The sequence below is a fragment of the Phyllobates terribilis genome, unplaced genomic scaffold (genome assembly GCF_046119375.1).
Source record: "Phyllobates terribilis strain yellow unplaced genomic scaffold, ASM4611937v1 Scaffold_515__1_contigs__length_1257859, whole genome shotgun sequence".
Classification (NCBI taxonomy): domain Eukaryota; kingdom Metazoa; phylum Chordata; class Amphibia; order Anura; family Dendrobatidae; genus Phyllobates; species Phyllobates terribilis.
In genome coordinates, this window is record NW_027363275.1 from 868534 (window position 1) to 885936 (window position 17403).

General features: G+C 50.4%; 1 pseudogene; it reads right to left on the minus strand.

Annotated features, from left to right (window-relative positions):
* Positions 1–3224, minus strand: part of LOC141231529 (pentatricopeptide repeat-containing protein 1, mitochondrial-like) — a 53105-nt pseudogene extending 49881 nt beyond the window's left edge.
* Between the last annotated feature and the right edge of the window lie 14179 nt (positions 3225–17403).

Below are 17403 nucleotides of genomic sequence, written 5' to 3' on the forward strand. Positions count from 1 at the left end.
GAAGCCGAGAGAGAGAGAGAGAAGGAAGAAGAGGAACACAGAGAAAGGCCCAGAGACGCAAGCATAGAGGGAACCCTGAGATCCCACGAGAGAACCAAAACGGGTGAAGGGTTGGCAGAGAAGGGTACCGGATCCCAAACTGGTGGAGGCCAATTATCCTTAGCCAGGAACCGGAGGTCGTGGTCAAGTTTTGGCACGACCCCTCACCACATCCACCAGGAAGGCACGCCACATAGGGTCAGGGAAACCGGAGAGAGGTTTTACCCCCATAAGGCCCGAGGAAGCCGGACAAAGGTGGGTCCCTGGTGGGGACGGCCAGTAGGAAGGAAGAGAGGGGAGCTCTGGACCACGCTCTGGAATTTCCTGGGAGTTGGCCGAGTCCCTGACCTGGTGGACGCAGCATGACTCGGGTGGTCCTACTGTGCACAAGGACCTGATAAAGAACTGTGAGTAAAGCTTTTGAAACTGCACTTCCCGCCTCCGTGTTCCGTCGTCACACCTGCACCATCGGCACTGGGACGCCCGCACCATCACTCCCATCATCATCTCTAGCATATCTGCCCTGAGGCCATACTCCTCCCGTGGGGAGTCATCTCATTCTCAGCTGCACAAACAACACCGGCCTCAGCGGTCTGCCGTGCAGCGGCGGTTTCGTAACCGCAATCCACGGGTGGCGTAGTCGAACATTCTAACATCTACTGCTAAATACTGCCACTCAGTTTGACTCCCTGGGCACGGACCGGGTCACCGCCACGAGACTACTACCCCCATCTGATCCGGCTCCGGGTAAGCCCCCGTGCGCGCGATGCCGCACGACACAGGCCCAGGGGCGCGTCAACTTTGGCGTAGTCGGCAGGATTACGTGCCAGCAACCACCGGGTACTGCGTGCCTGAAGAAAAGTTCACATTTACCTCAAAAAGGAGTCTCCCGCCAATTCCGGAGGGTTCCCGCCATCGGACGCCATCTCGGATCGTTTCCCGCCGTTTGCCCGCCATCTGCAGCCTTTTCCCGCCATCCACGGAGTTTCCTGCCATAAGGAGACGATTCCCGCCATCTGAGACGATTTCCCGCCCTGGCAGAGCGGACTCCATTATGGGCGTGCCAGAGGGTGGCAAGAAGCCACCTCCCATCGTGGGCCAGGTCCAAGAATGGCGCCAAAAGCGGAAACCGCCCCCGCCAGCAGAGACTGCAATGATAGAAATGTCCATCAGCGTGAGGGGGCTGCCCCTGGAACTGACTGTCACCAAGTTGCCCCGGGACCACCCTCAATGGGGGCGGATACCGAACAAAAGAGAGAAGATGGATGCGGCCTGGAGGAGTCTGGACAGATTGCACCCGGAGATGGAGGAAGAGTCGATCAGCACCGACCCTGTGGTCCGGAACCTGTTGCAGGCTGCCACCCCAGAAGGCCTGGTGGAGATCCTGGCACAGCTCCCCAGAGATCGGGAGCGTGCACAGACCGCGCTGGAGGCCTTGGCCCGGAAGATGGCCCGGGTACAGCAAGAAGCGCTGGCCGAGTGGAGAAGAGAGATGGTCCAGCAGGCTGGAACCCGCCAGCAGAGGACGCCACCCGCAACGTGGAGCATGTCTGCCCCTGAGGATGGTGCAGGAGGGACGAAGGCCGGAGACGACGCCGCGGAGGGAGCCGCAGGGATGGAAGCAGGTAATGGGGACGTCATCACCCCGTGCCCAGTAGCCGCAAGCATGCCCCAGTTCCCCGTCGCAGAGCCCGAAGTTCCACTCACCGCGCCCGTTGCTGCACCGCCGCTGCTCCCGACTAGGCCTCAAGCGGAAGGAGCCGCGGTCGCGCCCTCTGTTACGCCACGCCCCTTGACCCAAAGCGCGGCAAAAGAGGAAGTACCCCCGGCCTGGTCGCAGGGCCGAGTACCCCCGGGCGCCGCAGTCTCCACAGCGCCCTCTACCTCCACAGTGCCACCGGCCTGGTCGCAAGGCCTAGGGAATCCGGGCGCCGCAGCCCCTCCAGCGCCCTCATTCCCAAAGGTGCCATACCTGGATCCAAAGAGGATGCCCACGTCCTGGACGCAAGGACGAGTACCTCCGGGCGCCGCTGCCCCCACAGCGTCCTCAATTTCCACAGTGCTGCCCCTGGGTGAAGATCTGTTTGCGCAGCATACTTGCCCGGATGGACAGCCCTTCGTGTGGCCACCGGAGTACGTAAACCCCCGACTCCGGAAGGAATGGCCCCTGTGTGAGCCTCTGATCCCGGCTCCGGCACCCACCAACATTGTCCCGCTCCCATTGGAAGAGGCCCAATTTGCATGGGACCCCACCGGTGAAAACCTCATGGGGTTCACCCAAGAGACCCGGGCGGCCGCAGCCCAGCGTGAGGAGTGTTGCCGTCAACAGCTGGAGGTCTTTGGGAGAGAACGGCGAGAGAGGCGGATCCGCGAGGAACAACTGCAGGTCCAAAGCGCGGAGCAGAAACGCCGGGCCCGACGAAACCCCCGTACGGCCCACGGTCCCCGCGCCACCGGGACTGTGATAAAGTTTCAACTAGAGAACGGCTGGGGCTTTATCCGGGATCACCGAACCCCCGGCGACGTCTTTGTTACCCGCAGGGATGTCGAGAGCCACCTACCGGAGGGACACCGTGGACGTGATCTCTACCCGGGTGACGTGGTCACCTTCACCCGGCACCAGTGTGCCAAGGGACCGTACGCCCTTCACGTACACCGGTTAACCGAGGAGGAGCTGCAGTACGAGGAAAGCCAAGAGGACCCGGACGGGTCTGAAGACTACCCTCAGGAGGGAGCACAGAGAGGACATAGCTACTGAAGGGAAGTAGCATGAACAAAGAACTGTATATAGTTACCCGTCGGGGTACCTAAGTTGCTGCTAATCGGAGTGTGGTCCCCGTTGGGACTAGTATGGAACTATTAAAGAACTGTTACCTGTGTGCCCCTAATCCCTTACCAGGCTGAGGACTGTGAGCAGCCATTCCCCTGTTACCACTGGCCGAGGACTGAGAGCGGCCATACCCTGTAAATAGTTGCGCTTCCTTAAGCGTCCCCTTCTGGTTTTATAAGAAACTGTTTTTCTCTAGTGACTGTTGCACCTTACCTGGTCACAAGTTGCACCGTGGCCAGAGGATCAAGAACGTTTTATATGGAAAAAGTTTTATATTGCAAGTTTACGCTGCTAAAATAATAATGTTTTCGTAATGTTTATACCTGTAACGTTCTAAGAGAAAAGTAACTCCCATAAAGGGATGAGTTTAGTTAATGTTTTATATGTTAGTGTATATTTTAAAATTTTGTATGTTTTATTATGTTTTGCTCTTTTCCAGCCCGAGGACGTGCTGTGGTTTACCGGGGGGGAATGTAGCACCCCGAGGACTCGGCTGCTACAGGGGTATTGCACCTCAAACCAGAGGTGTGGTATTCCACTCCCGGGTAAGGATGGAGTGTGGAACAGAGATCAGATAGCTGCATGCACTACACTCACCCCATTTCCGGGGGACAGAACAACGGTACTCCCACCAGGTAGATGTGCAGGTACGACAGCGTCTGTCCCTGGCTGGAGTGGGGAGGAACATCCTAGTGGTGTAGGAGCAGATAGGGGAGGGACTCTGGGCATAGGTAGGAGCCCATTGGGTGCTAGTCACCTGGGCTCGGGTGTCAGAGGGAGTATATAAGGTGGGCACCATCTTAAGACAGGGTTCAGTTCAGCCTGGAGGAGTTGTGAGAGGAGCTCAGCCAGAGAGGGCTGACAGGGAGCTGTGACTCCGTCTGGGCCCAGCTCCAGAGCCAGGCCTGAAGCCGAGAGAGAGAGAGAGAAGGAAGAAGAGGAACACAGAGAAAGGCCCAGAGACGCAAGCATAGAGGGAACCCTGAGATCCCACGAGAGAGCCAAAACGGGTGAAGGGTTGGCAGAGAAGGGTACCGGATCCCAAACTGGTGGAGGCCAATTATCCTTAGCCAGGAACCGGAGGTCGTGGTCAAGTTTTGGCACGACCCCTCACCACATCCACCAGGAAGGCACGCCACATAGGGTCAGGGAAACCGGAGAGAGGTTTTACCCCCATAAGGCCCGAGGAAGCCGGACAAAGGTGGGTCCCTGGTGGGGACGGCCAGTAGGAAGGAAGAGAGGGGAGCTCTGGACCACGCTCTGGAATTGCCTGGGAGTTGGCCGAGTCCCTGACCTGGTGGACGCAGCATGACTCGGGTGGTCCTACTGTGCACAAGGACCTGATAAAGAACTGTGAGTAAAGCTTTTGAAACTGCACTTCCCGCCTCCGTGTTCCGTCGTCACACCTGCACCATCGGCACTGGGACGCCCGCACCATCACTCCCATCATCATCTCTAGCATATCTGCCCTGAGGCCATACTCCTCCCGTGGGGAGTCATCTCATTCTCAGCTGCACAAACAACACCGGCCTCAGCGGTCTGCCGTGCAGCGGCGGTTTCGTAACCGCAATCCACGGGTGGTGTAGTCGAACATTCTAACATCTACTGCTAAATACTGCCACTCAGTTTGACTCCCTGGGCACGGACCGGGTCACCGCCACGAGACTACTACCCCCATCTGATCCGGCTCCGGGTAAGCCCCCGTGCGCGCGATGCCGCACGACACAGGCCCAGGGGCGCGTCACTTGCGTAATTGGTGCGTTCTAATGTGCGGATGGTACCCGGGTGTGGAGGAGAGGAGAGTCTCCTCCACACCCAGGTACCATTAAAAAAGCTGTAAAACAAGAATAAAATAAAAAATATATATATACTTACCATCTGTCGGCCCGCGCAGCGCTCCTGCTTGCTTCCCGGCACTTGCAGTGAGTTGTAGGACCTGCGGTGACGTCAGAGTCATGTGACGGGTCACGTGACGCTGACGTCGGCAGGTCTTTCAATTCAAAGTTGCCGGGAGAACGGAGTGTAAAGCAGGACAGCGCGGGCCATCGGAAGTAAGTATATACACTCTCTCGGGTCACACTATATAAATCCATGCTGTTTGCATGGATTTATATACTGTGACCTAGTTGTCAAGCACTTTCCAGGTGATGCTAAAATCACCTGGAAAGCGCTTGTCAATCTGCATGCGGAAACGTATGTGAATCTGCATGTGGATCCGCATGTATTCTGCAGGAAAAACGCATGCACAATCTGCATGCATTTTTTCTGCCAGGGAGATGCAGAAATGATGCAGAAATTTTCTGCTTCATTTCTGCATCGTGTGCACATAGCCTTAGAGTAAAAAAAAAAAAGACACTAAATAAACTATGCAAAGTAGCAATGTCATTACCGCCATGTCTTCCAGGAGCTGTAAACCATCTTTTTCTTTAAGGCATGCCCTAGCGAGATTGCAAAAGGTATGGATGTTTGGTGCAATGCCTCTCTGTGCCATCATAGGCAACAGCTGCTGTAAAGAGACCATTCAGACGATCAGTTTTTACACTGTACGTGTGGCATGAAGTGTGGAAGAATCTGCACTAAGTTTCAGAATGTGTCAGTGTTCTCCATGACAGCCAACCAGATGCCACGTTTCATTTTACCAGGGCAATAAAAGAAGAGCTCTGATTGGTTGTTATGGGTATCACTGTCCGTTTCGACAAAAAGTTTGTTTCTGCATGAGGCCCGACGCATTTTCAGAAAAAGAGAAATGCTAAAATCTGTATTAAACAGTATTCACACATAAAATATTGCTGCGTCCAACTGAATGTTGCATTTTGGCGGCAGCGCACAAAACGCCTTCATATAGGCTCAGTGCACAATTCCCTGCCGAAGAGCAAATTCACACAAGCACAATGCTTTGTGTTCAGGGGAAAAAAAGGCCATTTTTGATCCGTACAGCGTCCATTTGTCATCCATAACTAAAAAAAAACCTAATAGAAGGCCAGACACACTTTCCTATGTAATCTATGCAGTGCGTCCGGTAAAACATACCTGCCACACGGATTGTGTCTGATTGTTGTGCAGCCTTTGAAATCTACGGTTAAATCTCATTTAAAAAACGGATGGATGAGATAAGCGCCTGCAGCCATTATTCCCCACAGTCTGGTGGTCAATCCATTCATGTGGAATATTACACTGGGTGACATGGACATCACACAGACCAAAAACACAAATGGAGGAAATCTTCCTTGATGGTGCGGCCAGAAAAAGCAAAAGGCCTCATTCACACATCATGTTGCACGTGGAGGTTTATCCCTTTTTTTCATGGATACATCACATACCCAGTATAATCTATGGTGCTATTCACATGTCCGTCTGTCTGTCTTTTTCCGATATCACAGATGAAAAGAGCCGATACAAGTCTATGGGTCTGTGCAAAAACATTCAGCACCCGGATGGCAAAGAATAGGAGAAGCTCTGTAATTCAAGGATTTATTTATCCATCCGTCAAACATTGATGGGAAAAACGGACACACAGACCAAACACTGATGACACACGGAACAAACACTGCTGACACCAGGGCCATTTTTTCCATGTAAGTGGTTAAATATGGACATGTAAATGAGAAAATTTGTCATACTTTAGACTCTTTTGCTGGCTTGCCTTGCATCACTTTTTTTGCCCCCCGATTTTCAAGCAATTTAGTGCATGCTGTTTATTTGTATTTAAAGCCATGCCCCTTCTGTCAAAGCCATGCCCCTTCTGTCAAAGCCATGCCCTATCTTTCAAAACTATGCCCCTTCTTTCAAAGAAATGCCCCTTCCTCAAAGCCATGCCCCTTCTTTCAAAGCAATGCCCATTCTTTCAAAGCAATGCCCCTTCCTTCAGAGCCATGCCCCTTCCTTCAGAGCCATGCCCCTTCTGTCAAAGCCATGCCCCATCTTTCAAAGCCATGCCCCTTCTTTCAAACCAATGTCCCTTCTTTCAAACCAATGTCCCTTCTGTCAAAGCCATGCCCCATCTTTCAAAGCCATGCCCCTTCTTTCACAGCCATGCCCCTTCTTTCAAAGCCATGCCCCTTCTTTCAAAGCCATGCCCCTTCTTTCAAAGCCATGCCCCTTCTTTCAAAGCCATGCCCCTTCTTTCAAAGCAATGCCCCTTCTTTCAAAGCCATGCTTAGAAACAATTAGGCAGATATCTAAAAGTGTAGTTTCTATATGAATCGGTTGGAACTGTGGCGTCCCTGAGGGTTCAGTCGCCACAGGGGTACTGCACCTCAGATCGAGGTGCGGTATCTCCTCTCCGAGGTAAGGATGGAGCACCACACGGGACCCAGCCTCAGCACTCAACACTACACCACTCCTGTCCTGTGGGGGGCTTATATGCACCAGGGTGCAAAACCAGCCGGGATAGAGGAGATGGGGGGACGACCAAAGATAGGGGAAACCATGTAGTGGGTGAGGGTGGAGGACACACTTTTAGGTTACACTTACTGATACATATTTAATACACGGCCATCTTAGGTTCAAAGTCTTTGATTGTGATCTTTATCGCTGATAGTGGCTTTCTGCTGGAACCTGCAGCTTGTTGAAGATACACGGTCCTCGTACTCTGGGCTTGAGGTGAGGAATGGGTTAGAGTTAACCGCTGTATCTACCCGGTCAAGGTCCCTACCTAAGAAGGCCTGGAGGGGAGCGGAGGAGTAAAGCTCCACAGGCAAAAGGATCCCAGGGGACACGGACGGAGCAGCATACGCCACCTGTACTTCTTACTCTGGCCTAGTCAGAGGGATTCCTGCTGCAAGAGGGGTACCGGCCCCCGATATCTGACTCTGTTACTTCACGTCTCAGTCGGAAAAGCCCAGAGGCCTTCTGGATCCCTAAGGGGGATATGGACGGAGCGGCGTAGGCCACCCGTATCTCTTAAACTGCGCTGATGCAGCGGGAACCGGCCTTTCACCAAGTTCATACCACACACACAGTCAGGAGGAGACTTAATGGGAGAACTCACCAAGGAGAGGAACATTCTGGTCCAGGGGTCTCGTTAAGTGCACCTAAACTACCCGGAGTGTGCTGAACCCCTTCCTGGTGGTCGCAGCGCGCCGTGAGGAGCAAGGAGAAGCTTTGTGCTTACTACTGAAACAACGTGAGTAAAGCTTGGAAGACTTCACCCCTTGCCTCCGTTATCCTGTCCTGCGCGGCACCGCACACACACCACCAACCTCCAGACTTTCCTCTCTCTCTGCCCTGAGGCCCTGCTCCGCCTGTGGGGAGTAGTACCAGCTGAGCTGCCACGACACCCGCCTCTGAGGACTGCCGCAGCGCTGGTGGTAATCACCGGGAACCACAGGTGGCGTAGTCGACAAATAACCACTCATCTGCTAGCCCATATTTTTAATGTGTGCGCCCTGGGCACAGACCGGGTCAAGGCCGGGACTGCATCCCCCTCTTCCACCGGCCCATCGTCCAAGTACACCTTTCCCAGGGAGGGCTAACGCTACCTGAGTAGTAGTGGGTCACACAGAACCATTTGCTTTGGATCGTTATTAAGCAATAGTAAAAAAAAAAAAGGTATTCACTTTTAAGAAAAAAATATATATGAAAAGTCAGGCAGATCTGTCACACGCTTTACAAATGATTTCATGCAGCAAATATAATCCAACAATGCGGTAACATCATTCACCTACTGTACCTCAGCCTCTTTACTGTCAGATAGCGTGGATCTTCTCACAAGCCGTGTTAATTATTTTATGATGGCTTTTTTACATTTAAATAAAATAAAAACCATTCCCTTACCAAAGCCGACTGCAGCTTCAGAGTTTTACTCCTCTTCAACACCAAAGTGTTAAAAAAGGTGAGATCTGGCTGTACTCCGTAGGCGTCCATAGTGGCCCGGACGGCAGATTCTGACCCCACTTCTGCTCTCATGACTGCCGCTAGGAGGGTGAAGGTCTTTATTGTAGGACAGACGTTGTCTTCTTTCATCTTCTGAAGAACGCCCCCTAAGTCGCCAATCACTGCCAATCGGTCAGATGGGGTATTGACATTTGCAAGTGACACAATTTTTCCCGTATTTACAGACAGGTCCAGGAGGTTTGGCACATTACTGGCATCAAAAGAGGGCACGCTGGGAAAATGGTCAGCCGTACTCACCACGACCAGTGCCTGTGAGCCTGCCAAGTCCTCAGCTGTGCCATAGTTGCCACTTGGAATTGAGGAATGGCCCAGGAGCATGGGCTGCCCACCTCTTCAGGACTATCCTTTCCTTTCTTCACTTGCTGGCTTTTCCTGTCTTGCTTCTCTTTGCCTGCACTTAAAGTCAGGGCTGCCAGTTCCTTAGAGTGCGTGAGTAAATGTAGAGCGTCAGCGGTGTCTCCAATCCCACAGTCTCGGGGGGCACAAAGAAGCAGGTTATAGGTGATTACATGCGGCTTTACCCCCATGTGCCGCATCTGCCTCCAGACCTGAAGCACAAGATGGCGTATACAGTCATTATCCACATTACATTCACGCAAATATGTACACCCCGTCACAGAGAAAGCAGTAACTGGACACGGACTAGCTGGCATGTAATGGCAGTACCCTATTATAATGATGCTCCCATATGTCAGAGGGTCACATTGGTAAAGCCGGTGCCCTCCAGGATGAAAAGCTTTGTGGAGGGCTTGGGCCATCTACTTATGTCATTTCCAAACGTGTGTCTACATAATAAATAGGCAACTTCTACTAGTAAATTCTGTGCTATTTTCTGTATCTGTGAAGCCTTGCCCACTGGTTTTCCCATTGTCTCTGAACAGCGCGCTTACCCGTGTAATAAGACCCCGATGCCAGCGCGCCTACCCGTTTAATAAGACCCCGATGCCAGTGCGCCTACTCGTGTAATAAGACCCCGATGCCAGCACGCCTACCCGTGTAATAAAGACCCCGATGCCAGCGCGCCTACCCGTGTAATAAGACCCCGATGCCAGCGCGCCTACCAGTGTAATAAGACCCCGATGCCAGCACGCCTACCCGTGTAATAAAGACCTGATGCCAGCGCGCCTACCCGTGTAATAAGACCTGATGCCAGCGCGCCTACCCGTGTAATAAGACCCCGATGCCAGCGCACCTACCCGTGTAATAAGGCCCCGATGCCAGCGCACCTACCCGTGTAATAAGACCCCGATGCCAGCGCGCCTACCTGTGTAATAAGACCCCGATGCCAGCGCGCCTACCCGTGTAATAAGACCCCGATGCCAGCAAGCCTACCCGTGTAATAAGACCCCGATGCCAGCAAGCCTACCCGTGTAATAAGACCCGATGCCAGCGCGCCTACCCGTGTAATAAGACCCCGATGCCAGCAACCCTACCCGTGTAATAAGACCCCGATGCCAGCGCGCCTACCCGTGTAATAAGACCCGATGCCAGCGCGCCTACCCATGTAATAAGACCCCGATGTCAGCGCGCCTACCCGTGTAATAAGACCCCGATGCCAGTGCGCCTACCAGTGTAATAAGACCCCGATGCCAGTGCGCCTACCCATGTAATAAGACCCTGATGCCAGCATGCCTACCCCTGTAATAAGACCCCAATGCCACAGCGCCTACCCATGCAATAAGACCCTGATGCCAGCACGGGTATTCCGACTGGCCATTACAGGTTGCAGATGGAAGTGCCGTTGGGGGGGGGGATATGCCAACCGAAGACAGCGAAAATCATGCAAAACGTCAAAAAATAACTTATCAGCATGCTGCCTACTGTAACAGTCTACCTAAAGTGGCCGACCGCGGTATTCCCTTTGTTACTAAAAATCTGGCACAAAATCCTTATCTACTAGCCAGTCTAATCACTGGCCAGTCTAATCACTGGCCAGTCTAATCACTGGCCAGTCTAATCACCGGCCAGTCTAATCACCGGCCAGTCTAATCACCGGCCAGTCTAATCACCGGCCAGTCTAATCACCAGCCAGTCTAATCACCAGCCAGTCTAATCACCAGCCAGTCTAATCACCAGCCAGTCTAATCACCAGCCAGTCTAATCACCAGCCAGTCTAATCACCAGCCAGTCTAATCACCAGCCAGTCTAATCACCAGCCAGTCTAATCACTAGCCAGTCTAATCACTAGCCAGTCTAATCACTAGCCAGTCTAATCACTAGCCAGTCTAATCACTAGCCAGTCTAATCACTGGCCAGTCTAATCACTGGCCAGTCTAATCACTGGCCAGTCTAATCACTAGCCAGTCTAATCACTAGCCAGTCTAATCACTAGCCTTGCGCCAAACTTCTAACAGAAATCTCCTATCAGAATCGCAAGAAAGGAATCAGCAGGCGATCTCTTAGACCAGTCTGAACTAGGACTAAGTAAAGGAGCTAATACAATATAAAGAGGTGAAACTGTTACCAAAGCCTTGTTATTCCGCTCACAGTAACGTCTGAGCCAGCGTCGCTGACACCTCTGCGGGCCGATTTATGCTTTTAGAAAAGTCACATGAGTATCACTACACATGAGACTTCTGCAGCCGGACAGGAGTCCTGCCCCGGCTTCTGCCCTCCGCCACGCGTCATCTACAAATATGACAGGCGGGTGGGAGACGCCACATCTCTACTTAGATAAATGTCCTGCTTTATCTCCTGGGCATTGGCACAAGGACGGGTATGTGCCTGCGGGCCGTCAGCATCTTCCCTGAGGAGAGCGGGCACCTTCCCGGCCGCCGCACACCGGAGATGCAGGTCCGGTGCAGGAATAACTGTGCTCCTTTGGCAGGATTGCCAGAACTTGTTCCCTCTACTTGTCGGCACCACCTGGACTAACTACACAGCAATAAATCTCCCCTCCTGGCAGTGATGTGGAGCAGGTTGCTCTGTAGCTGCACGCTCCGGCCCCCCAGAGCCTGAGTAGTACAGACATACACTACATGGCTGCACTGACCACCAGAGGGAATAACGGACATAATAAAGGTGGACAGGATAGGGGGAAAATAACCACATGGATGCAATTAAAGGGTTATTGCCAAAATAGAAAATCATCTCTTATCCAAAGGTTAGGGGATAACTTACTGATCACTGAGGGTCTGACTGCTGGAACCCCTAGCAAAGCCAAGAACAGGCAGCATGCTCAGCCTCCCCTCCATTCACTGTCTATAGGACTGCCCAAAATAGCCAAGAGCAGCGCTCCACTAGTTCTGGCAGTCCCACAGACGATGAGTACGACGCGCCCAGGGGATGGGGACGACTCGGTACCCGGGCCTTTGCCTGGTTTTGGGGATGTCGCGGTGGTCGGCTCCTGGGCCCGTACCCTGGGGTCACTCTTGAAAAAGGGGATTGAAACTTGGATAAAATAAATAAACAGTTTCTGACGCCACCTGTGGTACTTGGTAATGATTACCAGCGCTGCTTCAGACCTCCAGGGGGGTGATGGGATGGCAGCTGAGGTGTTTCTGCTTCCCACAGGTGGAGCGGGCCCCCGGGGCAGTGTGGAATTTGGTGGGAGGTGATGCTGGGACTTGTAGTGCAGGCGGGATGGTGCAGCAGGAGTAACTGACAGAGACAGGGGATTCGCTTCAATATCTTTACTGGTGCGGATGTCAGGTACGGTCCAGGGTACTCAGTAGGATGGGTGCACTTCAGGACTTCTCCCCAGTGAGCGGGTATAAGGCCTCCTGGTCCGTGTCTGCCTCTCTGTATGCTCCTGGCCAGCCTGCAACTGGGCCTAGCTTATGTGTCGTGCTGTTCCTTCACCTGTCGCTCGGTAGTAGGACCTTCTGCTGGCAACCACTATCCCTGGTAGTCGGGGCCATCGTGGTTCCTGGTCCTGTAATGGGTCTAGCTTCAGGTCTGCCAGGGACTTGTAGTCCTCCTGGAATGCCGGTTGTCCCTACTGGGTATAAAGGACCCTGTAGGCGCGGACCCGGTGTCCGGTTTGTATCTTCGGTGTGAGCCTTGTGATGCTCCTCTGCCCCCTCAACTCCTCTCATCTCTCCTCCTTACCGTCGGCCACACTCGTGGCCCTCAGAACCCAGCAGCAGATGCGCTGCGTCTTCGCTGCTCTCAGCGTCAGCACGCTCTCAGACTCTCTCTGTCTGACTACTAACTCTGACTGAACTGCCTGGCTCCACCCTCCATATATATATATTCCTAACGGGCTCCCTCTGGTGGTATGAGGAGGAAGGGTGGAGGTGTTTGTATGTAGTGAGGGCCTCTTGTGGAGAAGTCCATCCATGCACCCTGGGTCCTGTGGTACCTGTTGTAGCAGGGTGCCGCAAATGGAGTGGTGGTTGAGTATACTCACTGCTCCGTTCATTCTTAATGGGAGTGCTGAAGACCAGCCGAGCACAGAGCTTCAGTCGTCCCATAGAGAATGTATGGTGCAGCAATGATCGACCATCACATCAGTCACAAAGGACTCTTCAAATCCCCAGTTTTCAGGATTGGTGAGGCTCCCAGCAGTCAGACCCCATCCATCGGGAAGTTATCCTATGGATAGGAGATATCTTTTAAACTTTGTACACCCCCTTTGAAGGTTTATTCAATCTAATTCTAAAGTCGGGGGATAGTGACAGCCGCCCTCCACTAATCACAGCATGTTGGCATATTGTAGTGATATCCCACCGCATTGTGATGGAAAGAAGACTATAACTGTATACAGAATAACATGGAGATGTTTGATAGAATCCAGCAGCCCGGAGGTTATGGGAGCGCCGCCAGCTTCTGTACCTCTGTACTAGATGGTATACAGCAGTGACCGTCCCTACACGGGACCCTGATCATTAGGAATATTGCCTCTTACACCCGAGCCCAGGGAATTCTAATTACTAGTGTACACTGTTATATCAGTTTATTATCACCTCCGGCCATGAAAGAATTGTCACATTATTTATTTTATAGTATTTTGTCTAGCATGGAAGTTATGAAACCTTACAAATCCATGCTCAGTACTCTCTATATACATGTATAAATTAGATACATTGTAAATGAAAACATCATATATTTAGGAGTTTGTGAGCTACATATCCTTATATACTCCCTGCAACCACTTTGATGTTGCACTTTACTGCAATGCTGTGGCAGCCAAAAAAAACGTCATTCTGGCATTTTGATTTTTTCCCCATTACAATGTTTACTGATCAGATTAATTAGGAGACTTGGAGCGGCGATCGTCTGATCGCTTGTGCTGTACATACACTGCAATCTATAGCAGAAATCACCATCTTCTATGAACGCCGGCCCATAGGAGGGTCATAATGACATGTATGGGAGGTCATCAGCAGACCCCCAGCTGTCATGACAACCCATCGGTGCCCCACAATCACGTGGCAGGATGTATGACGCGCTTCCAGCCAAGGTGCGTTAAATCCCGCTGTCAGCGATTGACAGCTGGATTTAACGGGTTAATAGCAGCAGGCGGAGCAACAGTACATCAGCAGCTATTAAAGGCAGATGATGGTTGATTAAATCAGTCATCATGTGCAGGGAAATATGTGGGCTCGGTGTGCGAGATCACATCAAAGGCAGGGACACGACCTTTGACGTAAATATACGTCAAAGATGGTGAAGCGGTAGAGCAAAGCACAGGCTGCAGCCTCTTCTCTAATATTCAAAGACTGGCTAAAAATACTCCTGAAAAATACTATGAGGAGGATTTTTACTCTTCTGTAAAAAATGTAGAGCGACCTCTGCAACGTGGTATACATTTCTTTACAATGGGTCCCAATAGTGGACGGATGCCTCATCACCCATCCTGACAGTGGCCACTAGGGGGCACACACCTTCTATGTGTATGCGCCCAACAATGGCCACAAACGTAATGTGCACCTAGCCCAACAGAGTCATCAGAGAATCCAAGAGTCCCACCCTCAGCCGGCATGCCCCATCGTCACTTCAGCAGAAATACTGCAGCAAGAAATATCTGTATTAGTAAAATGAACAGTTGCTCCATGATTCCTCAATGTTTTTGCGCATCTCATCATGTCGGAAGTGTGAGACATAATTCCCAGGTAAGTGTGCACTGTACGGATATAGGATGTAGGATGTGTGCAGCAAGCCATACCTGCAGAGCTTGTAGGAAGCCCAGCTCTTCATCCTTTATGCATCCCATAAACAGGACGGTGAATGTTTCAGGGCCAACGACACGGAATTTTTGTGCAATTTCCTATAAACCCAAGAAGACCATATTAGCTTGTTATTATCCAGCTCGCGACATCACTGCTTGAGTATTGCAAGAGAAATCTAACCAAAATCAAAATCTCAGGGAAAGCGTCACTTTGCCGTTCCCAGAACAGCCGGGTGGCCAGTGAAAAACACAGTGAAGGGGGCGCAGTGCTGCACCAGTGCCCAGGATCAGTGGGGTCCAGCGCCGGACTGGAGTACCTGGGGCCCACCAGGAAAAAATCAATCTTGGGGCCCACCAGCACCATGCAGATACCGTATATAGGAATAACATAAGTCCACAAACTCTTTCAAAATGAATCAACTTTATTAACCAATAAATAACCAATATAACGAATAAATAACAAACTAAAGAAACACTCCTGGCGAAAGAGGAACACTGTTATCTTATTCACACCAGTGTGTGATAAAGTGCCATAACAGAACAATAACAAGAAATACTTTCAAGGTACATTCTCTTAAAGTATAAGTGCCACAAATTGAACCTGCGTCCATCTGGCATCCCAGCAGCCGGCATCATTGTAGCAGCACCAAACTTGGCCGCTGGGAAAAGTAAAAGAATTCTGTAAGCATTTTGGAAGTTTGTATTGCACGATTTCCTCTCCTCTATAATACAATACCATTCAATTGTTAGTGAAAGGCCCAAAACAACAAATAAACTCACACTAACAGTCAATCAGCAGCAAAATTACAAACGTTTTTTTTTCAGAACAGAAGATGACATTGCATACGTATTAATAATGTCATCATAGTCTAAGTTCCTTGAAATGTCACACTCAATGTTCAACAGAAGGAGTGACTCTAAAAGCTCCTGTCCAATCGAAGCCCTCAGACGATTTTTTACAATTTTCAGCTTTGAGAACACTCTTTCACATGAAACCTGGGTGCAAGCAAGTGTAAGAAGGGTCTTGTAAACTGCAAAAATGTTTCCATAAGCAGCAGAATGTAAATTGTAGTCATATAAAAGTCTGTAGCAGCAGGAAAGACAGTTTTTTTGCGGGACGAGTTGTACTTTCAGATGCAATCATTTATTTTACCATATAGTGTACAGGGAAATGGCAACAAAAATTCCAAGTGCAGTAAAATTGCAAAAAAAGTGCAATTGCACGTTTGTTTATTGGGTTTTTTAGTCACCATGTTCACTATATGGAAAAACCGATGTGACAGGGTGATGCCTCGGGTCAGTACGAGTTTGTAGATACCAAACATGTATACCTTTACTGGTATCTAAGTGGTGAAAACAAATTCATAAGTTTGAAAAATCACACTTTTCACGCCATGTTCTGCGCACCGTAGCGTTCTCATTTTTTTGGATCTGGGGCTTTGTGACGGCTTATTTTTTGCGTCTTGAGCTGACGTGCATCTCTGCTCCTCTGTAGTAGTCACAACACAGGGAGAGGTTAACCATCCAAGTATTTAATATGTATTGCAAATAAAGAATGTTCCCATTCTTAATATCAGAAAAAACAAATGACTGACAACTATCAATAGACTAATAATACCATATAGAAGAGAGAAATACTGCCACACCATGACCAGAACACATACCACCACATAGTGATGAAATACTACCAAGTACAAGGTATATATACTGCCACACCATGAGAAGACCACATATTACCACCACATAGTGACTGTCCGAATAATACCACATACAAGGGACAAATTCCGCCACGCCATGACCATGGCACATAATGGCACCAGATAGTGACTGATAATGAAGATGTAAAAAAGCTCTGTATATAGAGTCAGTGTACAGATAATGTAGAGATTATCAGTGACATTATGCACAGGAGTCCTGTGTATAGGGTCAGTGTAGAGGTAATACAGTGATCACCAGTGACATTACACACAGGAGCTCTGTATACAGTGTCAGTGTGTGTGTATAGGTAACACAGTGATCACCAGTGACATTACACACAGGAGCTCTGTATATAGTGTCAGTGTGTGTGTATAGGTAATATAGTGATCACCAGTGACATTACACATTGGAGCTCTGTATATAGTGTCAGTGTGTGTGTATAGGTAATACAGTGATCACCAGTGACATTACACACAGGAGCTCTGTATATAGTGTCAGTGTGTGTGTGTGTGTATAGGTAATACAGTGATCACCAGTGACATTACACACAGGAGCTCTGTATACAGTGTCAGTGTGTGTGTATAGGTAGTACAGAGATCACCAGTGACATTACACACAGGAGCTCTGTATATAGTGTCAGTGTGTGTGTATAGGTAATACAGTGATCACCAGTGACATTACACACAGGAGATCTGTATACAGTGTCAGTGTGTGTGTGTATAGGTAGTACAGAGATCACCAGTGACATTACACACAGGAGCTCTGTATATAGTGTCAGTGTGTGTGTGTATAGGTAATACAGTGATAACCAGTGACATTACACACAAGA